The 25,702-nt window shown below is 44.1% G+C and overlaps 1 long non-coding RNA gene across 1 annotated transcript in view; it reads left to right on the forward strand.

Moving 5' to 3' along the window:
* LOC138513024 (uncharacterized) overlaps nucleotides 1–25,446 on the forward strand; it is a 130,331-nt gene extending 104,885 nt beyond the window's left edge. The window contains exons 2-3 of the long non-coding RNA XR_011281654.1: nucleotides 24,961–25,107; nucleotides 25,222–25,446. This is a non-coding gene — a long non-coding RNA (uncharacterized lncRNA). The remainder of the gene's footprint in view (nucleotides 1–24,960; nucleotides 25,108–25,221) is intronic.
* The last annotated feature ends 256 nt before the right edge of the window (nucleotides 25,447–25,702 follow it).

Here is a 25,702-nt window from a genome sequence, read left to right on the forward strand (position 1 = left end):
GCTGACATTGTCCATTTTGGCTGCAGTAGATCCATTTTCCTTCATACCTTCTTCGTTTCTTAGGATATGTGAACTTTGTTCCTTCTGGCGCAAATTTGGTGGCCTTCACAAAGTCTCTGATTTCTTCATCAGTCAGGTCTCTGGGCTTCGACCCTTGTTCGACATCAGCCATTAATTTCATCCCTATGGCTTCCTTCGCAGTTTTCTGGGACTGTGCAATGATTATCTTGATAACACAGGATCCTAGCAGTACCATTGCTAATAGTGCTCCCAGAAACTTGAATATATCTGCCATCCATTGTGGGACCCACGAGAATAGGTCCCCAAACCAGCTGTCATCATCCGCTACATCACTTTCATCGATCATCTGGTTTTTCAAGGTTATCAACCTACTTATGGCTTTTGTTAAGGTTCCGTTCTCTTCATCGTGCGATGGCACAAATGTGCAACATGATTCTCTGATTTTTGCAAAAACACCTCCATCCATTGCTGTGATCATGTCAAGCACATATCTGTTCTGGAGGGTCATCAGTCTGATTGCTCTCAGCTCTTCTTTCATCGCGTTAAATCCTTTTATAGTGGCATTGATGGTCTGCAATAACTCCCATCTGGTTATCTGCAACCATTTAGCATTCACTCCAATTTGGATGTGTGGCAAGAGCATTGTGGTGAACACTGTTGAGGTGAGGCTGAGCAACCTGTGTTCGTATGGGATTGCATGGAATGCCTATTCTGATTTGGTAGAAAAGTAATTTTCTCTCTTCATTCTGGATACCAATTCCACAGATCCCCTTCTCCTTAGATGAGCATCTGCTTTCGGGAAACTGTCCAACTTCAGGTCATTCTTAGGGATCACTAGCGCGGGAACGTGGACATTCACCAGTGTGTATATGCCTCCCCAGTTTTTCGATAGTCTTATGTATGCCTTGGATCCACACGCCCAGTAATGGTCCATAATAACTGCGCTTCCTTGTGTCATTCCTGGGGCTTCAAAGATTCATCCGCAGTTTACATTCTCTCCCATCTTCCTTGTGCCATTATTTTGGAAGCATAGTTTTGGGCTTTCCAGTGGTACTATCTGCAGGGGTCCTCCTCTGTCTTCAACTGATGTTAGCAGCTTTACCAGTTTTGGCCACAGAGGTTTGCACAACCTCTGCAAATTCTCTATTGCTTCTTGGCAGGCTCCAAAGACCATCCAAGCTCAGCAGATTACTACTCCTCCTTCCTATCCATCTGGGGAGACCGCTGTTCCCCAAATCTGCATTTGGCCTCTGTTCTTCCAGGTCTGAGCCTCTTCTGCAGTTTTTCCTTGAAAGTTCAATCTTGGGTTTATTACCCAACGTGTTCCTGATCCTTTGACGCCAGGATTCTCGTATCTGATCACGTGATTCCTTGTGTGCACCCTGTTTCTTGTTTTAATGTCCTGGACGTACCCACCTTCATCTGGGTAATCCTTTTTGTTGGCCCATATCAACGAGGCATCTCTTCCCATAAATTGTCCTCTGGTGTTGCACATTGCTACATGTGATATACAGTGTGCTGTGGGTGGGTACATCAATTTCTACAGCCACGAAGATCTTGGATTTTCCCATGCTATATGGTAGGACTGAACAGACAAAGCATTCTCCTCCTGACTGTCTTAGTCCTAATTCCTTCATGTGCTGGTACCATATGTTGTTTCCGAGGTGGGCTGTGCTGTCCAGGTAATCGTTGAGCTCATTGTTATCTTCATGCAGGCTTCTCTTAATTCTCAGCTTTCTTCTGTAGTTTGCTATTACTATGTCTTTAAAAGCATCTGTGCTGCTTATCCACTCTGTGCGTCTTGGTAGGGCGGGCTGCCTTGGCTGTATCGCAGTGGTAGGAGAAGGTTTTTCGTTTCTTTTCCTTTCCTCTTGTAATCTTCCATAGAGGTTCTCTAACTGCCTTTGGCTCACCAACTCCCCAATGTATGGTCGTGTCATAGGTCTGGTGCTTGTTCCTTGCGTCTGAGCTGGCGTGCTTACTGTTATAGTCTCTATAGTTCTATTTCTCAGTTCCTCGTGCAGTTTCTTTGCTCTGACTATGAATGGGAACAAGTAATCTATCAGTATTTGTGTTTTCTCTGTGAGTTCCTTTGTGGCTACTTCTGTTCTTCTGAGGGATTTTGCTATGCCCTCTCCCTTTGGTTTCTCACTTGGCTCCTCTTGGTTACTTCCACTATTTTCTGCAGCTGTTCGTTCTGTAGGCAGTTTCCCTTTCTCTGTTGCCCTTGTTTGAGGCCCTGTTGCCATTGACACTTGCCCTTGTTTGTGTGTGTTCAGTGTGCGTGTGTGTGCAGTGGTCAGTGCTACATTTTCATTCACTCCGTGCTGACCCTGTCTCCAGCCTTTTTCTTCATTCATTACCTCAAGTGTGTATGAATCACTGCTAATTACATTTAGTTTTAACTCGTTTGTTTTACCATCAGCTTTTCTGGGGACTGGGATCACTATATAGAGTCTGGGTGCTTTCTTAGGCCCCAGACGTTCATTATCAGGTGGGTGCACTGAGTTTGGGACACGTCATGCACCAATAAAGAAAGCAGTTCTGATTGTCAACGACAGAAAGACAATGATAATTACTACGCATATACACATAATAGACTTGTAGGACATCTGGCAGCATTTCCTTCCAGGGAAGCGGGGGCACCCCTGTGCTGGTGGTAAAACCAGGTTACTGTTCTGTGCCCCCATTTCAAACAGGTCCATAGTCAGTTATTTATTCCTCTTCTTGCTCTGATCTCGTAGCTCATGAGTTTATTACTACTAAAGTGACAAGTGCTTTTCGTGTGTTCCCCCCTCTTGCGGGTGCTGTCAGTAATCTCTGGGTATGTAGTACAGTTCCTGTGCTAGATTATGGAAAAGGGTTAGACTAGCAACTTTGGTACATCACGTTCATAATGCATATGTACTGTAGGTAAAAACCCAGTGCATTTCTCGAATTTGCCTTGGTCCTGAGGACATGCTGGAACCTGTTCCATGCGAAGGAATGAAAAGATGGAACTGCTAAAAATCACACAAAAATAAAATGTAGTAAAAATAAAAATAAAAATAAAAGTGAACATGAAAAAATTAAAAATAAAAATAAGGAAAAATAGGGGAAAAAGCAAAACGAAAAAATAGGATGGTGTAGTTTTTGTCTCTGCTCTCCTCGATCTGTCTTGTGGCGGAAAATTGAAGAACTGTGTCTCTGTCCTCGATTTGTTCCACGACGAAAAGATAAAGCACTGTCTCTCTGTCTCCACGATATGTCCTACGGCGTAAAGATAAGTACTGTCTCTCTGTTTCCTCGATCTGTCCCACGGCAGTAAGTCTCACTGGAACCTCCTTAGATATTCTCGCTGGAAGTTAGATAGCTCCACCTGGAGCATTATGCTGTGGAGGAGTGTGCCCATGTGTGGGGCTTTGGCTGGATCTCTAAGGAAGGTGATGACGTCAACATCTGCATGCCTCCCCACCATTTCCGGATAGTCTGTGACTAGTCTAAGCAGGACTTTGTGCGCCAGCCGGGTGTCCTCGGATGATAGGGACATCTGTCCTGTTTAGCTGGGTCCTGGTCATGAGCTTTTCTTTTGATTCGCACAGTCTCTGCACCTTCCTGTTGCGTGGACTGCCACATGGTGATTTAGCTTAGTCCACAGTTGGTTCAACTGAGCTAGGTTTCTTGGGTCTCTGATGAAAGTACGTGTGTCAGTTGTTCTCCCGATGAGTCCTGGGCATTTCTCGATTATTTGAAAGAACTAAGTAAATGTGAGTTCGTCAATGTCTACTGGCGGTGGAAGCATTTGTGTCTTTTTCACTGTGCTCAGGCAGCTTGGCGAAGGCTTCCGTGATGACAGTCAGTAGTTGCCAGATTATTTTCTTGTTTGCAGGGTCTTGAATAAAGTCTGTGACACTGGTTTCTCTCCCTATGAGTGACGGATATGATATTACCATCAGTTGAAAGTAGGTTAGCACATTCCACTTGAGGTCTCTGCTGGGAGATACCATAAGTTCTGTGAAGAAAGTCTCGACACTGGTTGCTTTCAGGACGCTGTGTTATGCTCTCAAGAAATGTCTTTCTTTTTTTTCAGTCTATCAGAGTCTTGATTCTTTACACTACTTGAGCATGACGTTATTTCAAGAGTTCATTTCGTCAGCGTTGGTGTGGCTTTTTGTATGTAGATCTCTTCTTTATCCTGCAACTGTGGTGCACAGAGTGTCCGTATTATTGTTCCTTATCACCTTTCTCTGGTTTGGGGAAATGTTCTTATTTTAAAAAGTCACAAATTGAAACAGAGTTCTTTTGTCATTGTTTTGCTGCTCATTTGTCCTTCTTCCTCACCATGGATCTTGTCTGCACGTGCTGAGGTTCTTCCCCGTTGTCTGTTGTTTCTTTGTGGTTGGATGCAGCTGGAGGGCTTTCTCCTATAAAAGGTTTAATGTCATTCAGGAAGAGCCATGCCCTTCTGCCCTGGACTTTGACGGCTGAAGGAGAGCAGTCCTCTACGATGAAAGGGCCATTGAATCGTGGCTTATCCCACTTCTTCCTTGTAAAGTTCCTTATGAGAACAGCGTCCCCAGGGAAGATGAGAGGCGCGCATAACCCTTGCGCGGCGTCTGTTTCAGCACTTCCTTTTGTATTTTGTACTGTGCTGCACCCTTTTCGCCGTCGCTGCAGCTGGCCTGAAATGACAGAGACGCTGGATGTCATACAATTCAAGTACTCCTGCATCTCTTTCCCCAAGACCTCACTGGTTGGCTGGGCATTACATCTATCTCTATCTCGGGGGGTAAGAGGGGTCCTCATCCTTCTCTCTGTGACGGCGTGAGATGATGGTCGGAAGCCTGGTTGGTTCCGAAGTGCATACAATGCCAGTGGTAGACAGTGCAACCATCCCTTTTTTAATGTGAATTTCAGCTTGGCTATCCTCTCCTTTAACAAGCAGTTGAGCCGTTCACATATGCCATTCCCCTCCGGGTGATACGCCGACGAGAACTTGTGCCTTATACCAAGCAACAAGCTGATCTGCTCAAAAACTGCATTAACAAAAATGAGCCCCGTTGACTGACCTCATTACCTCGCACACCCCCCACCTTGTGAACACTTTCCTCACTAGAAATTTGTTGGCAGCACAGGTAGAGTCTGGGTGTGCACAGGGACCTGCTTCTATCCATCTAGAGAATGGACACACCACCACAATTAAATACCTGTACCCGTTGCACACTTGAATCATGTCGACGTAATCAATATGCAAGTGCTGGAATGGCCCATTTGGCCGGGGGATAACTCCTCTTTTACTTTTTTTACTGCTGGCAGATTATGCAGTTCACCATGAAGAACGCAACATGCTCTGATAAATTCGGTGTAAACCAGTTTTCTGGGAGCGTTGCAGCGAGATTTTCTTTTGACATATGTATAGGGTAGTGTAATTGCTCCAATGCTACTTTCAGTAGGGCGACAGGCATTACTGGTTTACCAGTACTGTCTTGCCTCCACTACCCGTCAGAGGGGTTTAATGAACACCCTCGACGCTTCCACAAATTTTACTCCTCCTGAGGTGCCTCCCCTTGTAGCTCCATTAGCTGAGTCTGCCCCATTATATGCTTCGGGAGTGGCTCGTGCTACCATCATAAGCTCATGGGTACGTGCCACCTCCACGTCCATGATTGTTTCATTCTTGGATGCCATGCGCTTGGCTTCCATGTCCGCTTCATGATTTCCACGTGACATGAAATCCGTCCCTTGGATGTGGGCGGCGCATTTCACGACCGCTATGCCCACTGGGAGTTGTAGTGCTTTTATCAACCTGTCAAATAAGGCTGCATGTTGCACTGGCGTGCCATCCGCTCGGAGGTATCCCCTCCTTTTCCAGTGTGCTAAGCCTGCATGCACGGTAGATGTCACATAGGCAGAGTCACTGTACCCCGTTACTTCCTGGTCTGCATGATTCTCAATGGCGAGTATCAGCGCCAATAGTTCTGTAGCTTGTGCAGAATAGTGAGATGGTATTCGTGCGCTGACGAGTACCTGGAACTCTCTGTTCACTAGGTGTTTTATCACGGCCATGCCTGTGTATCTTTGTCCATCTTCTTGGTCAATTCTTGATGAGCCGTCAATAAACACAATCTCACCACCTGCCAGGGCGTTTTCCTTTACCCTGGGGATTTCATCATAGAATTCCTCATAATTTGCGCAGTCATGTATGGGTTCTCCCTCTGTGACCGCCTCAGCTATGAACGTAGCTGGGTTCACAGTCTTACATCGCACTATTTTGATCGATGGGTTAGAGATAATCACTTCATATGCAGATGCTCTCTGAGATGTCAGCGTGCCCTTTGGCTTCTCTAATATGGCGAATAACGAGTGCTCGACGTACAATGTCATGGAGCACCCCATCACAATGGATGATGCCTTTTCAATGACAAACGCGGCAGCAGCTAGAAATTTGTTCACATGGGAAGTGGCCCTTCATGGCTGGGTCCAAACTCCTGCTGTAATATGCTAGTGGCTTGTACCCCAGTGAGGTTCGCTGCGCGAGCACTGCCGTCATAGGATTACCATCGGTGTGTGAGAACAGGTAGAATTCCTCTGCATAATTAGGAATTCTGAGAACTGGGGCCTTACAAATCGCCCCCTTGAGTTCTGCAAACCCCTTTTTCCATTGCCACAGTCCATTTGATTTTTTCCCTTGTCGCCTGGGCCTTCTTTAGGGCCTGAAGCAAGGGCTTGGTATACGAGCTGTAGTCGAAGACCCATGCTCTGACATAATTGCACAGGCCTAAGAAGCTTTGCATTTGTTTTATCGTGTGCGGTTTAGCCATGTTCATGATAGCTTCAGCCCTTTCTGGGGTTACCTTTTTCCCTTCGTGTGAGATCAGGTGTCCTATGTACAACACCACTTGCTGACAGTATTGTAGGTTTTCCTTGTCAACTTTATATCCTTTCTCAGCGAGGATAGTCAATAGCTGGACAGAGTCGCGCCTGCATTGTTACTCAGTGACGCTGCAGATTACAATGTCATCCACGTACTGCAAAACAACACTGTTTACTGCAATATTGCTTAGGTCCATCTGCAGGACTCTGTTGAAAATGGATGGAGACTCACAGTATCCCTGTGGCAGCCTCATGCTTTTCAGGCACATTTGCCTGAAAGTGAATGACGTCAGGTCTTGTGAGTCACGGTGCAACGGGATTGAGAAAAACGCATTTTACAAGTCAATCACTGTGAAATATTTTGCCTCAGTGGGCATGTTGCATAGAATTTTGGATGGATTAGGGACTAGAGGGAACTCGGCTTCAACTATATTGTTCAATGCTCTTAAATCTTGGATTAAATGTCAAGACCCTCCCTTTGATTTCTTGACAGGGAAATCACTGTGTTGCAAGGTGATTCTGACGTCACTAGGATGCCCTGCTCCATCATGGCGGAAATTGTCTTCGCGATCCCTTCATCTGCCTCTCTGGACATAGGATATTGTCGTGCTCTTGGTAAAAGTGCTCCTGGTTTCAGTTTAATTTTCACTTCACCTGCCCCCTTCAGGAGGCCTACGTCGTAGGGCTCTGTAGTCCATACTGCGACAGGCACTTGGGCTATGTCATCATCAAAGTATTCTGGACGGATCAGCGCCAACATCATTCTCTGTGGCACCTTCCTTTTGATCATTTTGACCCAAAATATGAGACTCACTTCCACCCTTGTCTCTTCTAGGTCAGGGTGTTCTTCGAACAGATCGTCATCGGTGACGTCAGTCACTCGATACCCTTCTTCGATGGCGATAATCACACACCATTGTCTGCCTTCGTTGTCATATCCATCGACCAATACCACTTTCCCTCGTACTGCGGCAGATTGTATCATTAAGGGAAATACTTGTCCCTCCTCTTCGTGCATAGGTATTCTGGGTCTGAATAGAAACTCATCAGGTGTCCTCATAGCTTTATCTGCGAGGCCTGGCAATCCCGCCATGAGCACCCGCATACCATATGCAAAGAGTTCTGGCTCCAATGGTATAGCTCTCGTGGCTATACGTCCAGAGTATGCTCTGATCATTTCGCACACGTTTGAATAATGCATTCCTGAAGTGGAGCATACCATACCATTCTCTGTAAACGAGATTGTCATATTCAATTTAGTCATTAAGTCCCGACCCAGGATGTTTACTGGGGTCTGACGTGAATATAATAAGGTTACATTCATTTCGTGCTCTCCCACGGAGACTGGGAGTGTGTCTGTAAAGGGAATTCTACTGTGAGCTCCCGTGAAACTCTGATTATCTATGGCTTCGCCGGAAAAGGAAAACTTGCCTTCTCGTATCCACGAGCGCGTCGCACTTGTGTCAACTAAAAAAGGAATATTCTTTACCCCCTATGACGACATTCACCCTAGGTTCCCTATTACGGTCTGGTGTCACTGATAGGATAGAACACATCAGAGTCCCCCGTGAGCTGTCCTATTTCATATATAAGTTCGGCCCGCTGTATACTTGCTGATTTCCCCCATTTCCAGGGTTGACTCCCCCTCCGGAAATAGTGCCCTGCAACATTTGCGGTGGTGCCTGCTGGGATTGTCCCTGCGGTAAGTTTCCCATGTGCGTGGGTTGAACCACTTGCTGCACACCTTGTTGCAAGCCTGGCGCCTGCTGCTGCACTGTGTGATTTTGTGCACCGCCCTGTTGCGGGATGGCTGGCTGATTCACCATGCCTGCCCCCATTCCTTGGCCATTTTGCCACATGCCTTGGCTTCCGAACATGCGCGCCACATGTCCTGTCATTCCACACAGCCAACACACTGGCAATGGTTGGGCCATCTGTCCATCTAGCATAGCTGGACTGCCCATCTGTACGTTCTGAAAGCCACCTTGATTACCTTGAATCCCACCCCAATTACTCTGCCATCCTCTTCCTCCGAAACCCCTTCCTCTCGGGTAAAATCCCGCTCTAGCCTGATTATTCAGCGATGGGTTAGTCACTTGCTGTGCGTGCGGTTCAACTGGGCTTGTCAGCATGGCTCCCTCAAGAGCATACCTTGAGAGTTTCTTTTTCACCAGCTTCGCCTCCTCACCCTTACGAGTTGCCTCCTTTTTCCGATTCTTTTCTTGTAACAATCTACAGTAATGTGCATTTGTCAACTGTATTTCAGCCCATGGTTTGGCTTCTACTCCTACCAATTTCTTGAGCTGTTTTTGCACTGGTTCGTGCAATCCTTGGCATAATATGTGGTAGAATACAGGGATAGATTTCGTCCAAGACACATGCGTTTCAAGCACCCATGCGTCTTGAAAATTCTGGATGTAAATCAACGGATCATCTGACTCTTTCATTTTTTGAGTCATTATAGCTCCCATATTGGAAGTGTCTGGATATAGCGTTCGCAGCGCTTTCCACACTGTTGCCCTACAATTATTGAATGGTGCTCCATCATGGGAGGTGGTAATTAGGGTTACCCTAGGGTAGCCTGCCCGTTTCCATACATCGTCTGCTCTTTCACCAAGTATGGCAATTAGGAGGCCCTTAATGTCCCCTATAGCTAAGGTGTCACCCCCGTCATTTTCTCTAACTCATGTATCCACTTCCCGGCACACCCGATGTCAGCATTGGAAGCTTATTTTTTAGGTTCTCTCGGCCCATGTGTGGCCATGGAATATATTGTGGTCTTGCTCCCCCCTTTTCTAGTAGCGGAAATTGGAATGCGCAGTCTTCCTTTTCTTTCCCCATAGCTCTCCTGTCTATCGCTGGGGTGGCATTTCCACCTTGCCATCTTCCTGGCAATACCCTTAATCTATCTGCGTAGGCAGGTGCTGACGCCCCCCTCTGACCGTGGGGTGTTCCTTCATGTCGGCCGGACTGGCCGGCAGACTTCGGTGTCCTACTTGCGGACTCGCTAGCGTCTGACCATCGTACCCCTCGGTCCCCTGGGAGCCGTTTTTCGCACCGTCTCCCTTCCTTGTGGGCCTCATCCTCCGTTTCCCCACTGGAGTCAGATTCTGAATACTCCCAGTTTACACAACTCCTTGCATCTCATTCATCCTGCCCAATCACCAGTCTGTCTAGGGACAGTTCCCTGTTCCCACTACTTCGGGTGACATCCTCTGTGTCATATAGTTAAGTGCTCTCCAGGCGCTCGTCTTCCCTTCCCCCATGGGATCTCTGTTCTAGCCCCATCTCATCGTATACCTTATCAATCGTTTCCCCGATGCTTCTGGTGTCGAAGTAATCCTCAATATTTGTCCCACTCGTACCTAGTACCGAGTTATGTGCAGGAAAGAATTCTTCTATTTCTTCCCATTCTACAACAGGATTGGGTTTTTTAACTTCCCGCTCCAAATATTCAAGATATCGTGCCCTCTGTCTGTGCTTACGTTCTGCTTCCTCATCTATTCCCTTGTGCTTCCTCGCTTCTTCTCTAGCCTTGTCTACTTCCCTCATCCTTTCGTTTCTACGTTCCTTTGCCCTTCTAATTTCCTCAACTTCTCTTCTCGTCACTCTCCTCTCACGTACTCTTTGCTCTTCTTCCAACCTTTTCTTATCCTGTTTGTACTGGTCGTAGGCTGCCTTCTGTTTGCGATCGAGCTGTTTCTCTTGCTCTTCGCGATATAGTTGTTCTCGCTTCAGCCTATCCTTCCTTCTTGTCCTTTCATCCCTTATTTCCTTTTCCTTTTCTCTCTCTCTCCTCAGCGTCTCATCAGACCTCTCTCTTTGCCTTTCATCATCACTTCCTTTTCCATCCAATTATAGCAATATCTGCCCTCCCATTCATTCGTCTTTTGCGAATGTTATCTCATCAGTTCTACCTTCATTTCCTTTCGTTTCTTTCCCTCTCTCTCCCTAACGAAAGATGCACAACTCTGTGCCTGATCCTTTCCTTCGTCATTGTGTCTCTCCTTGTCCCTCGGGACTGCGGAGGCAAGATTAGTTTGCTGGTCCTTTTCTTTATTATCGTTGCTACTATACGTAGGCGACTCACACGCGGGGTTGCTATACCCCGTGGCTGCCTTTTGTTCTCTTAGCGGGTAGAGCCCCTCTGTCTTACTACCCTCGATGGCTGGCTCAAGCGGGGCTGGTGGTGTGGTAGGCGTCTCACCCCCCTCTGTGCATACTTTTAATAACCAATCTGCAGGAGGCTCTTCCTCCTTCGCCTGCTCAAACAGCTTCCAGAGCTCTAGAACAGCAAGACGTTTCTCTAGCTTCTTGCCTGTATATGTGGCATATAGATAAGTCGTCATGTGTTGTAAGACGGCTTTTGATAGGGACCCATTCTGTGGTCAAGGCATACACATCTGATGGGCGGTACCCTTAACCCACTCTGTGCTATACTTTTTAAATTTAGGTGCATGCTTAGGTAGTTGCTTGCATAGATGCGCAAGTGGGGTGACCTCCTCCATTTTAATTCCGTTACCAACAATATTTATACAGTTTGTTATCCTTCTACTAGTATGAGCGAGCACCAGATACACAAGCTCCAATCCAATCTTTTCCTGCCAAAATGTATACTATCAATTAACTCAAAACCATCAATTCATTGCCGATTCCTTCTTCTTCACAGAATCGCGTAAAATTACTTTAGTCTCAAACAATCAACAATACGGTTCTCTTACATTCAACACACAATGGAACACATAGGACAGACACTTGACAGACTAGACGGACACCAGCGGTCATACATATACCTGCCTTCTAATCAATACCTCGTCATGGAGTTTAAACAAACTCCTTTAATGCATCTTTAAACGTCATCGTAGTCTAATTGTCCCTTATTATATGGGCTATGAGTTCACGTTTCTTCTTACTGCTGTATTAAAGCGCAGGAACAAGGCAAATCCTTACGTTTATCTCTCGGGTGCCCCCCAGTATCCTTACGTTTTTCTCTCGGGTGCCCCCCCGGTAACCTTACGTTTTTCTCTTGGGTGCTCCCCGGTATCTTTACGTTTTTCTCTAATATACTCGAGTTATTAACCCCTTATATATATATACAGTCTTCTCTACTTTTGACTATTTTATTTTTATCAGCCCCCCCCCTGTTACCTTTCCCTTGCTTGTTCTAATGCCTACAAGACATTTGCCAAAGTAACGAGTTTGTTTTTTCACTTACCGACCGCATCTTTTCCTCTCTGGAGCTTCGGAATCACCGCCCCTTCCTCTTCAGCCTCTTGCGGTTTTTCGTCCGATTGGCTGCCCGTGGGAATGAGAAGGGTTATGCTTGGAAAGGCGGGTTCCTTCAGACCCACTGCAGATTTTTATGGACTTACTCTGTCATTGTCCACGGGAAGCTTCTCAGCCTACTCAGCCGGGATGGCGAAAGGACTTGTGATATTGCCGAAGGCCTAGCGTTACTTTGTGCCGTCGGTCTATAGGTGTCTTATAACTATATTAATCATTAATCCACAATCGATGGCCGAAACCATCCTCTGCTACCAAGTGTACAGGAGGGCGAGATGACCACCAACGGGCCCATAGGTCAGTGCTCACCCTCTAGTACTTGTAAGACAAGATAGCTGCACCATGTGAGGGATGGGGGTGCAGGATTCACCTACTCCAACACGACTCAATAATGAGGACTCAGTAGTTTGGCAAAGGGAAGTCCGCTTAATGACAAGTACATCAAACAGGGAAGCAGTTAGGAATCAGCATTGTTGTGACCACCTGTCTCACTCCGACTTCCTCGAACTTCAGGTGAACAGTAACTTTTATGCACTAATCTCGTCATCATTGATGAATAATTCTACAAAACCCGTCATGCGAGATAATTGGTTAGGAAAGGTAACTTAAGTATAGGTGCTATATCTGTATATGATAATGGAACATGCGGATTGGATAACTCTTATCGGGTGGGCGTCTGCACCCCTCCCTCTACATCACACGTGATAGACGTCACTGCAAGTACGAACCCTCATTGGTTCTATGATATATAGGACCCCGGATAACTAGGTCCATTGTGATTGGGCAGGTTACACCCCTAGACATAAATCTCCACTTTTAATTAGCAGCATGCAGAATGGACACCCAGGTGCCTGGTGTCCCAAGTTTCACCCTGCCTCCCTTCCATCAATCAGTATCTTGGGCTATGTGTCAATTAGTTGGCTGGGTATGGCCTCGAAATTGTAGCCTCTTATCAGGAAAAGTTATGGCATCCTCGGGTTCTGGGTGACATCAGGCGGTGGTACCTCTTCGCGCCTGGCTGATCACGTGCTAGTTCACCATGAATCTGCTTCAGTTTCCAGCCTTTAGTGTATTTAATTCTGTTTCCGCCTCACCACCTGCATGGGCCCCCCTTATCTTTACCTTCATGGGGCAGGCTGGTATGCTCTGAAGTTTGAGTCTTGTTAGCTGACGCTCTCCTCCCTTTCTCTGGTTGACCGCGATTTCCTAGGCATGAGCCGCTCTTTGTTGAGTTTGGATTCCGCTCCTTCTCTTGCCTCTGGCTGGGTTACGAAACTTGGCCTGTTAGGCCTCTGGCAGCCTGGGTATATTTCTACTTTACAAAATGGAGTCGCACTTGTACAAGGTGCCTTATTGAGGTAGATATATGGTTGGCGCGTGCCGCTCTAATCTTCTACAAAGCATTGCAAGCAGTATCGTTTTCTTTAGCCTCTTGCGTTCCGAGCCTATTTACACACGTTTAACTGGTTGGTTGCTTCCATCTTGTCTCGTAGCAACGTTTCCTTACGTTTTAACATTGTCTCTTCTCCGTGTCCATTACATTTATTTTCGTAGCTACTCGCACTGGCGTGCTTGCCTTCGATAGTCGTTTTTGTTCATTCACGAGTCTGTCCCGGCCCTTGTGTCATTTCCACTGGCCTTCCATTAGGGCTCTTTGGGTCTCTTCATGGACCGTCTGTAGGTACTCTTCGTTTCGTATCAGCAGCTGGTACGGCTGTCTGATAGGGTACCATGCTGCCCAGGGTTGTCTGGTTATGGGCGCTTCAACAGGTATGGATCTTCTGATGTACACTGGGCAGAGCCCCAGTGCAGCTCTTTGTTGGTTCATTTGTTCCTCATACGCCACATACCTTGTAGAGTACTCTCCTGGTACCTCGAAATGAGGGGTAGGGGTGCAGGCCACGTCTGGGACCTCCTCTACACAGCTCCAGCCAAATCAGGAACACAAATCCAGGAGTGCATGGCAAAGGGCAAGGGCCAATGGTAATCCTGCGACCCTGCAACAATGTCATAGATAGGTTCTGGGGAAGGTACCGGCAAGCCACCTGACATGAAAGGGACAGTTAACTAACATCTTTATGTGCTGGCTATAAGCAATTCCACTCCAACCACCCAATCATGCATGCTCTTTGGTTTTTGGGGAAGAGCCCTGATTTTTTACATCAGACCTCGACAAAAGTCCCTGACATGGGCTCAGGAGCTGTGATTGCTGGAGAATTCTGTGTTTCCTGTATGATCCCTGTCTGTTATGGAAAATAAAGGACCGTTCTAACTTGCCCGTAGCTGAGTCCTCCGTCTGTATACCGGGGGAGGGTTTGTTCGGCTCTGGGTGCTCTGAACGGTGAATGCGTGGCATGAACCCAGGTCCTCTCTGGTATACCTAAACAACAGTTTTCATGTCACTTCATGTCACTCCAGAATCCAAAATAATGCCTAATGTTTTCACAAAGGGACTTCCTGGGATAACACGTCCAGATATTGTGAAATGGCTATATCTTGAATCTAACATTTTCATCCTTTGAGTAGAACTTACAATCACAACCTCTGTCTTTTCTTTATTCAGTGCCAATGAGTTCACTGACATCCAATCCTTGATCATAATATAGGTGTCTTTAATGAGAATGGAATCCGTCTCAAAGTCACCAGAGAGCTCAAAGACCAGCTGGGTATCGTCGGCATAGTTGGTGTATTTGATTCTGACGCTGTCCAGCTGGTCAAATAGAGGGCTCATGTACGCATTGAATAACAAGTGTGACCGACAGGCGCTCTGTGGGACGCCATATGAAAGTAGCTCTGGATGGGCTTGAAAACCACTAATTGCTACTCTTGCTGATCTGGGGCCTAGAAATTAGGCAAACCATTTGATGGTTGGCTCAGAGCAGTTAACTATGTTGCACAGCCTTTCTAGCAATAAAGCACGGTCCACCAAGTCAAATGCGGTGAAAAAGTCAAGCAACATAAGGAGTGCAACCTTACCATTGTTGACCATTTCCGCCAAATTCGTTCGCTGGCCCAACATTGCTTTTTCCGTCCCATGCATCGAATGGTAGCCAGACTGAGGTGTACCAAGCAAATTATTCTTTTACACATGCTCTTGAAGCTGTAAGTAAGCAACTTTATTTAGAATTTTTAACAAGTAATGAACATTAGTAATCTGTCTGCAACTTCCCATAGCCTCAGCATATAAAGTAGTATTAGAAACCCACCTTTGTCCTCTTTGTCTAGCAACCAACCCATTCGTCCCACTAAACGACCAGCTCCCTTCTCCTTGTTGCTATTTTGCAGACCGTTGCCATTCACTCAGTACGATCTGAATTGGCAATCTGTCATGGAAATCTTCTCTGATGTCCCAGCACTTGAAGATATTGTTTCCTCAGATATTGAACTTGTCGAATTCACGCAAGAAAACAAGCTATCCTCTGTCGAGATTTGGATGAAGGCTCGACTAGTACAAAACACCATATGGCTTGCCAAGTCCCAACTTTATTCCATGGGCTTTATTTTATTGGCCGGCTCTACGCTTTCTACCACGGCGAATTCTGGGCCAACCAATCTCTTGCCAACTCCTGCTAAAATTCCAGTATCTAAATCAGGTCAAAATTCTGTCACACAGGTCGCCTCACAATGTGTGTGTAAGTGTTCTGGAGTCCAGCGATAATTCGATTCTGAAGATTGAGCTAGCTTAGTTTTGTTACTCAGCTGGAACTCCAGGGGCTTCAAACATCTGTTAAATAATTGCTCTTTGGAGCTCCATCATTATGATGTGATTTTTCTCCAGGAGACGTGGCTCACCTCGGTCCCCATTTGGGATAATCATGATGTACACTTGAACTTGGCATCTAAAGCGTTGCAAGATCGTCCATCCTCAGGTCTATTAATTGCTGTTAAAAAACAAACATATATCTCGACTGAGCCGTTGGTATCCTCAAATGCTTTCATCCAGATGATTAAACTCCATCTTTACGGGACAACCTACACGCTGGTGAACGTTTATTGGAATACTTTAGGGATTTCCGATGAACGATTTCTCAAAGATCTTAATGCCATGATGGATCGCATATCCTTGGACCCAAGTGTTTCAATGACAATAATTGTGGGGGATCTGAATTTGCATTGCCTTAGACCAAATCTCACCCATTCTGTAGGAAGATTGGCCAAATGGCATCACTTTGTTAAAACGCAAAGTCTTCAGATGCTTAATGGCTCTTTTAAAGCTGACATACCTCCACATCCTACCTGGCACAGGGGAAAGAGTCAAGAAATCATTGACTTCATTTATATTGATCCCATTCTTGATACGCAGGTCACTGACTTTCGGGTACTGCCAACAGACCTGAGTGACCAACATGCTTCAAATGACATGGATTGCTCAAAACTCGCACACATTCAGTTCTCAGCATTATCCTATGGGCTCTCTGACAGTCAAATCTATCTGCAATCGACTTCGTTGATCAGAGATCTCCCTGCTTCATTTTAGCAATCATTTAGCATCAGAAATTGCAAGGGAAATTAGTGGTGAAACTGCTCATGAAGTCGCATACTCTGATCTAATACAGCTCTTCCAACCCAATATGTATTTACATTCAAAAACTATTCCTAGATTGCATGCAAACAATCAAGAACTAAAAGAACGAAAAACATTATACCGATGTCAAAAACATGAAGCTCTTAAACTGGTTGATGGTTCTCGGGGTGCTGTTTTGATACAGTTAAAAACTTGGTACAAAAACTGGCTCCGCAGCGAAAAGTCTCTCTTATACCATTTGATGGAGCGAAAATGCTAAGTGTATTTCAGACTAAAAATGCTGCCGAAATCTGGCCAGTTATCAATAATAGAATGACAGGTTCACAGATTGCTTTGCAATCACAAGGAGCCCTAGAACATGAATGGATCTCCTATTACTCTCACCTGTATGCTCCCCCTGATCTTGAAAAGTACTCATCTTACACTTCAGCCGATTCACGATTTCAGTTGTTATTTGATAAGGAAGATGTTCTATTTTTCATTCATAAAGCAAGTTGGTCTCGCGCCCTGGGACCGGATGTTCTTTCAAATTATCATTTTAAACAACATCCAGAAATCTGGGCTGAAGTGTTGTATAATATCTTTCACCATGTAAACTCCTCTCAGTGGGTACCTCAATCATGGAAGCACTCAATAGTTCTTCCTATTTACAAAATAGGTGACCGATGCAAACCGGCCAGTTATCGTCCATTAGCTTTATTGGACGCCCTGTGCAAGATCTTCTCTCGTATCATCCTACGTGACCTCAATAAATGGTCTTTAGCTATGAATCTGGGAGATCCATTTCAATCCGGATTTGTAGCCGGACTAGGGACCTCACTCAATCTCAGTGCATTGTACATGATCAAATCGTCCTATGCCACTCGGAAACAGCCACTTTATTTAGCTTTTGTGGACTTGCGAGTGGTCTTTGACTCTATTGATCGCCTTTTATTGTTTGAAAAACTTTCACGCTACAAATGTCCCGGATCACTCTTGACACTAATTAAATTGCTGCACACAAACACGACCATGCAGGTGGGGCTTTCCTTAGAGGGGCTTCTGTCCTCCAGCTTTTCGACCAAACGTGGCCTCAAACAGCGGTGCATTTTGGCCTCCATTTTATTTAACCTGTTTATTCTTGATATGGTTGAAACCTTTACTGCTATCATGTCTGATGCCCCAAAATTAGGTCTGCAACGCATAATATGGCTCCTATATGCGGATGATCTCGTCCTACTATCCCAGACCCCTAAAGGGCTTCAAAATCCTCTGGATGGTTTGGACAAGTATACTTGTGACAACAACATGCTTATAAACACAGATAAGACACAAAGAGTTGTTTGCAACAGCTCCTCAACAAAAACAACTTGTTCCAAATACAAGAGGGTGTTACAACGTGCTGAACTTAAAGTGATCACGCAGTATAAATATCTGGGAAAACCTTTTACAAACTCATTGTCAGATGACATTTTTGACCAGTCCTTAGAGTTAAAATTGTCAACACTGACCTCACAGGCCAAGATTCTAATGTATAAATATGGCAAATGTTCATGCAAACGTGTGATGATATTTTTCCAACAAAAAGTTGTACCAATTCCATTATATGGGATTGAAGCCAGAATTCCACGCGCACAAAGGTTTTGGGATCTTTTGGAAGTGCGTTTCTGGAGGCAAGTTCTAAAACTTCAAAATTGCTCGCCTCTCCCTATTATACGTCATGAATTGGGTTCCCTTTCTTTATATGTACATGTGCTATGGAAAATGTCCACATTGTTACGCAAATGTCTCCTAGGATTTAGCTCAAACAATATCTTGAGTGTTGTTGCTTACTATCTCCTGGAATCTGACCATAATTTTCCCAGCGCATGGAGGACTTGTGTACTGGATGCTCTATCTGATGCCTCTATAACCCTATATCTTCTATTGCCTAATCCTCTGCGAGCAAAAAACAAACTTTCTGAATTTGATTAGATCAGCAACTGTGTCCCTCTACAAGATTTTAATAAGGCGCCTTTTGGCCACAAAAGATTTCGTAGTATGGAAGATTACTTAGTAAAATGTCCAGCCCCGTACATCCGTTATAAATACATACGTTTCATGCTTAACCTATGGCCAACAACCGCTGTGCTGGCAAAGAGGGGTCAGATTCCATGTAACCAAAATTTTTGTCGATTTTGTGCTGATCATTTGCAACACAAATCTTTGCAGCACCTACTTGTAGATTGCCCAGCTTTGGCAAGGAAACAACAACTTTACTTCAGAAATGTGATGTGTATTTACCAATCCTTAGACTCTAAAACCATATGGCAGCTTTTATTTTCCAATTCCAAGCTTACCGTCAAAATTGCCATAGTACATTTTCTCAATGCAATTTTTCCATCGCAACTAAATGTCTAACTGCTATGAGTTCACAGCAATAGCATAACCTGGTCTGTTTTTATTTCAGCAGAGTTGTGCTATTTTGCGTATCATTGCGTCCGTAGAAAGCGCAAATTGTTGGTTTCCAACTGTACTCTCAATTGTATGTATAATTGTATGATGTCTTGCAGGGTGAGATCTAAGTCTCTATGAAGTGGATTTGTCTGTTTAATACATCTGATGGGCCATCATTTTGAGTGAATTGTTCTGACATCATATCTAAGCTGTCAAAAAGAGTTTTAGCTATTATGATTTTTTAATCAAAATCTTTTTATTTTACTGAATTATGTATTATGTGATATGTTAATTTGAAAGGTCGATATTTTCAGCCAACCAAATAATAAATTTAAAAAAAGTAGTTTGGGGTGATCCAGACGTCTTTAAGACTAAAGGGACACACAAGTTAGTTATAAATGAGTTGACAATTCTAGTAATTAATGGAGAGAGGCATGTGTTAGAGTGATAGAGTCCTTGAAATTATCGCACCACATATATCACCAGCACATGTAGTGGGTTTAAGCCCATTCACAATATCAGTCAGGGACTTTTGAGTAACCAAGCCCAGTCTGAATTCTGGAACAGAGTCAATGAGAATAGTTATTGGACCCATATTCTTAGAAATGCTCTCAGTTCTATGCACTATGGCCAGTCTATTGGCTGGCGATGGTGGATTACTGGATTCGTTTTTTGTTGCCGGAAAACTGTCTTGGATTTCTTGACACCAAGAATTACTAAGAGGGAATTTGTTGGTAGAGTTTGTTTTACCATCCAATTCACACGGAATGGAGTACAATTCTTTTTTGTCTGATTTAGCATTGTTAATTCTATTAACATAGTTTTCCTTTTTTGCAGCCATGATAGCCTTTTTCTAGGCAGCAGCTGCTGAACTATAAGAAGCAAGAGATTTGGGACATGGATCCTTCCTCCATTGTTTTTCAGCTGGTCTTTTTTGTTTTCTATGCTTAATAATATCAATAGAAAACCACAAACTCCCTGCAATTTTGTTTTTTAATTTCTTGACGAGATAGTAATGGCTGCCAACTTGTTAATAGCTAAAGCTGTCATATTGGCATAGTCCTGCACCAATTCTTCAGTGTCAAGAAGCGCCAAGGCATGAGGCATCAGTGAGAATAAAAGGTCAGAAAAATCTGAGCTTGAAACTCTATTCATGATTTCTTGTTCTGATTTCTAAACGTGGTTGCACGCTGACCTTTTTATAGGAAGCCAAAGAAATTAGAAAAAAAAGGATGAGAAAATGATCAGTCCACGGACATTGAGTGATGTTAAATGGGGAGAGGTCACTGCTGGGAAAGGAGTGATGACACCATCAGATTCATCACACTTTATACTGGTGTCAGTAAATGTGTGTTTTCTTGGCCATGCAAAAATATCCACTAAAAAATAATGTATTCATAAATAAATTGACCAAATGTAAATATATAAATATAAGAACATTGTAGAGATTAATTGATATAGGTTGAGTACACAGTTCCAAGAACAATTTCCATTTCCTTTCATGGGGGTTTATGGACCTCACACAGTCAATTTAATCGGGCCACTTCTGGATATGGTAACATTAAGGCCATGTGTCAAACAATTTACGTTCCACCAATGATCAAAGTATAATTTACTAGCCTCGTTCGAATGGATTGTTATGATCTTAATTCCCAGGGCTGTCAGCAAATTAAAAAGCCTCTTGAACTCAGGATTATGTATACAGGAGAAAAGATTTCTACCATCAATGAGAGAAAGTAAGGAAAGGGAATTTTCACATTACTGATATCACATATGTAAGGCCATACCCCAGACCAGAAATTAGCTACCAGACTGCAGACATTCAACACATGTTTTAGTGTTTCCTGACTCTTGGTACCGAAGTGCAGTTGTGGCAGTGTTGGGGATGAGATGCAACCCTTTGGTGAAGCAGAAAGAAATGTGCCGGTGCCCTGTGCTGGAGGTTTGCTGTGAAAACTACTTCAGGTCCCTCCTCCCTGTTGACAGCATCGCAGGAGGAAGAGGTGGACACTATGAAATCCACTGGGCAGTGCAAAGTGTGCGCGAAGTGCACAGCTAAGAACAGTTGTGGCAGTGTTGTGGCTGAGATCAGACTCTTTGGCAAAGTGGAAGAAATCATGCTGATGTCGCGTGTTGGAGGTTTGCTGTGAAAACTACTCAAGTCCATTATCCCTATTGGCAGCATCTTGGAGGAAGAGTTGGACACTAGAAATTCTGCCACGCATCACAAAGCACGCACAAATTGCACTGCTAAGCATAGTTGTAGCGAGGAAGTGGGTGAGCATAACTCACAAGGCGAGTAGGAAGAACGATATGCCATGGGGGAACTCATCGAGAGACAATGAGATTCATCAGACTAGTACGCATCATACCCTACCCTCCCCCAAATTACCTTACCAACAAACACTTAAAAATCAAGCATCTGGTCTTGGAAGGAGTAGGTCCCTCTCAAATATTGTTAGGATTAATGGGACACCAAAAATTACCAGCTTCTTTGATAGAGCGCAGGAACAAGAAATCAACGCACCTCTACACAATCTAGAAATGGAGTCACCTGACCTGACGGTTTTGTCAAATGAAGGGGAAATGAAGGAGAAACCTCTGTATGCGCGCTTACATCTTCCTTGCACTCACCTGTGGCTAATATGGAGCTGAATCAAAATGTATCAAATTATTTGCAGGATTTATCAGACATGTTTAAGGATGCAATGCTGATAAATCAATGCATGGATGAATGAATGTATAGTAGGTTTGAAGAAAATTAAGACCTTGAGAGAAAGGAATGAACGACAGCGGCAGGGCCAACTATGGAAAAGTACAATTTCAGCTTTACATTTTGGCATGAACTCCTTTATGCATCTTTATCAAAATATTAGCCATGACACGAGAGATACTGAGGTTGCCATCAGATAAGCAAATAGCCAACTAAGCTTTCTAGAAAGGTATATAATGGCTAAATAAGGAGAGGAGGAAATAGGGAAAGTGGCGTTGATTACAACAAAATGGACCACGTGGATATTTCATTGGAGGTTATGGACAACTCGCAAAGTAATAAGTTGAAAAGTGATCAAAAAGATTTCACCAAAGTGACAGGGAAGAGCCTAGTGCTATGGGAAAATCCCTGCAAGTTATTTCAATAGAAACGGAAGATAGTGAGCGGCTTGCTCATACATTGTTAATGTGAGAAACCTGAAGGTGTCTCACCTGCTAGTCCCCCGGGAATTTGTCAGGACACAACCATCAATTTTGGATCCAGTTCCTGGGGGTGGACTAGTGTGGGAAGATCACCTGGGTGAGGGGTCTTCGGGGAGTGGAAGTGGGACACCGGATGGTGAAACGCATATCCCCTTCTCTGTAACACCTTTAATCCATTCTACCAAGTAAGATACTTAGGAACTCAAATCTTCCCCCCCCTTTCCCAACACAAACATTTCCTCACGGACAGCTCACTACAAGAGAAAATGAACTAACACCCGAGACATATACCTGACATGCCCCAATACAATGGTCAGGCAGGGTCAGGCAATTACTGCTGACCATTACACACACCTGACTTCCATTACACTTCCCCACACAGGTAAAAGGCGGAGCATGAAAGCACACTCTGAGCAAGGCAAAGCACATGAGGAAGCAGCAGTTCCAAGATGGCCGTTTAATGCAAGGTGAAAGATGGCAAAAACGGAGAGGATTGCAGGGAGGGAAGTGCCACTGACCTTTTCACGGAAGGACCATTACTTTCACGAACCTTCGAGAATAGGAAACGTAAGACTCGGATTCAAGGCTGAAGAATCCTGCATTGTGTGTCGGAGGTACCAGGGGCGTTCCCATGTCGATAGTCAAGGTGGGGAGAATCGTTTGCTGCCATGGTACTGTCCTTAGTTCCTACAACAAATCAGCGCCAGTGAAGTCAGCACAGCCAGTGAGTTGGGAAGACTGATACCAGACCGGTCTGTGTTGAAGCCAAGGTTGCAAGCGGCAACATTGTATAGTGAAAACTAACTGAAGAGAACAGTGTATGAAGCGTATGTGGCAAGCAACGCAAACACAATTAAACAGCAGATGATTGATTGAACTTTGAAGCAAAGATACAATACCGTAGACAGAGTGGTCCAGCACAACTTGGGTGCTCATTCGAAAGTCGCTGTTAGGTGGCAAATGTGAAGAGTGATAAAGAATTGTGAAATCGAAGTGGTTCTGAAATGGGTCAAGCAAAAACCCTGTGCACTTACGATAGTTGATAAATAAGGTATATGAAATTGGTCCGAGCCCGGCTGAGGGAGACTAATTGAACAGTGTGTTAAAAAAAGTTCAACATTGTTTTAAAAGGGATCTGAGCCCAACTGAGGGGGATCCGCAATCTGAGCCCGAATGAGGGGGGTCTGAGATCTGAGCCCAGCTGAGGGGGATCTGGGATGAACAGTGAGTCAGCCAAGAAAGAATATCCTACAAGAAATTGGATGCATAAATAATTTACGAACATTGTGTTGAGAGGATCTGAGCCCGGCTCAGGGGGATCTGAGGTGAATAGTGAATCGCCTAAGAAATTGAGTACTTGTGAAAATCTGAAAGTGGAAAATAACTTTATCGTTTGTTTGTCACATTAGGCCTTCTGAATGAAGAGACTTTGAAAGTCAAAGAGATTTGAGCACGGAAGGCCCTGATGCTAATGACTGAACTGTATCCTCATGCTAGAGAAGCCAGAGACTGTGCTAAGCTCGACTGTACCACATTGTCCCATGCTCAAAACATGGGTTAGGGAGGCCATCAGACTGAACATCCTCACATATCATTTTGTGAACACTTCTTTCCTTTTCAGAACATTGTTTCCCACACTATTTGCATTTAGAGGTAAGGATTGGCAATAGGTGTATTAGTATAGGCCCTTTTATTTTGTCAAGACACTACTAGAACTGCGTTATTATTATTTGATGGTCATAGCTTGCTCCCATCTGTAGATTTAGGATAAGATAGGCGTTTTTCAAACACTTTTTTAGTTCAATAAACACCCTTGAATTGTGGTCACTTGTTTCTGTCTTACTGTTGATACCACGCCTTCCTTACAATAAGGAGAGAGGACGAACCTCAAGTAGATCAACAAACAAACTCATGTCTGAGCAACCCCAAAAACATGGAGCAAAAAGCTGAAAAAATTTGAGGGTCCCGAAAGTTCTTGGGGGATCCAAGGAAAGAAACAGATCTGAAAATCCAAGAAGACACGTGTATTGTGATTGTGGTGATGGAGGAAGTGCCAAAACCAAAGAAGAAGAAGAAAAAAAAGAATTCACTAAATACTTTCCTTGTTGTTGTCCAAGGATATAAAAAGGGCACTATATTGCCCCCCCTTTTTTTTTTTTTACAGAAAACTGGTCCTGTGGAGAAGCACTTGATATTGGATGATCTGTCAACCCATGACGATGTAGAGATGCCAAAGGGTGCTGGTAGTTTGCATATTCTAGATACTTCATTGTTACTAGAGGAAGTCATTAATATGGCAACTATTTTAAATAATCCACAAACCATACACAAAAAGATTGAGGGCAATGTTAACCAACAAGTTCATAATGAGCCATGGTTAGAATTGAATAGAAATAACTGTAAGTTAAACAAATAAGTGGGGAATGATAGGGATAATTACAAACAGCCTGGAGTATTTGGACAAATGAGGCTAGAATTTGTTTTAAGAAACAAAAATGCAATTGTTCTTAATTCATCAAATATCTTGGACCTTTTTCAGAATATACCCAGTTTAGGAAATATCGAATTTGTGGACCCTTAGGGGCTCATTCCAAGTATGCTTGTCCGGAAACTGTTGGAACACCTGCTCCTAATACTATTCTCAAACTCTTATTTCATTTACTTTTTAGAAAGTGTTTTTTTCCAATGTGATCCCCTCTCTGATGATGTAGCGCTGCTGTGGGTCACCTTGAGCCCACCCATCCAGATGCCCTGCACCGGTTTTCCGGCCAACAACGCGCCTGGTTATCTCTACTTATCCACAGCTCATCTCTTTGGTAATTTTTGTGCCTTTAAGCTTTCAACTCTCTCTGTAAGCAATCTCGGTAGCATCTAATGAAGGAATCATCTCTTATACACCATTTATTTTGTTTATGTCTGCTTCCCCACAGGGTCCAGTTGTTGTGTGTTATCTCGCCCTGAGGAAGGCAACTCTAAATTATGTTGTGGAATGATTTGCCAGACAGGCGGCTCCTTTTTCGAAACGTGCATTAAGATGTCTACTTAATTTGTTGTTTATGTTATTAATTTTGGACACGTACACGTAGGCAGACCTGTCAACAAAATGAAGGACACAGAATAATCCAACTCTGCCAATCCTACAATAAAATTTATGTAGTGGCTGAATATAAGCCAAATCTGGGAATGTTGGCTTAGTTTTAGGTCATCATTCAACATTGGAAGTTTTTGTTCAGTTTTTGTTTCTTTTATCTATTCTGTCTAAAACTTTGAAGTAAAACCAATATTTCTGTTCTTGTGTTTTCAATGTTCAACTCGTTAACCAATAGACAAGTGTGCCCATTTGTGGTAACATGAGACTACCATGATTGCTTTCTGAGTTTGCAGCAGCCTAAATTTATTGGTTTAGTGATA

The sequence above is a fragment of the Ambystoma mexicanum genome, chromosome 12 (genome assembly GCF_040938575.1).
Source record: "Ambystoma mexicanum isolate Mex_15411 chromosome 12, UKY_AmexF1_1, whole genome shotgun sequence".
Classification (NCBI taxonomy): Eukaryota; Metazoa; Chordata; class Amphibia; order Caudata; family Ambystomatidae; genus Ambystoma; species Ambystoma mexicanum.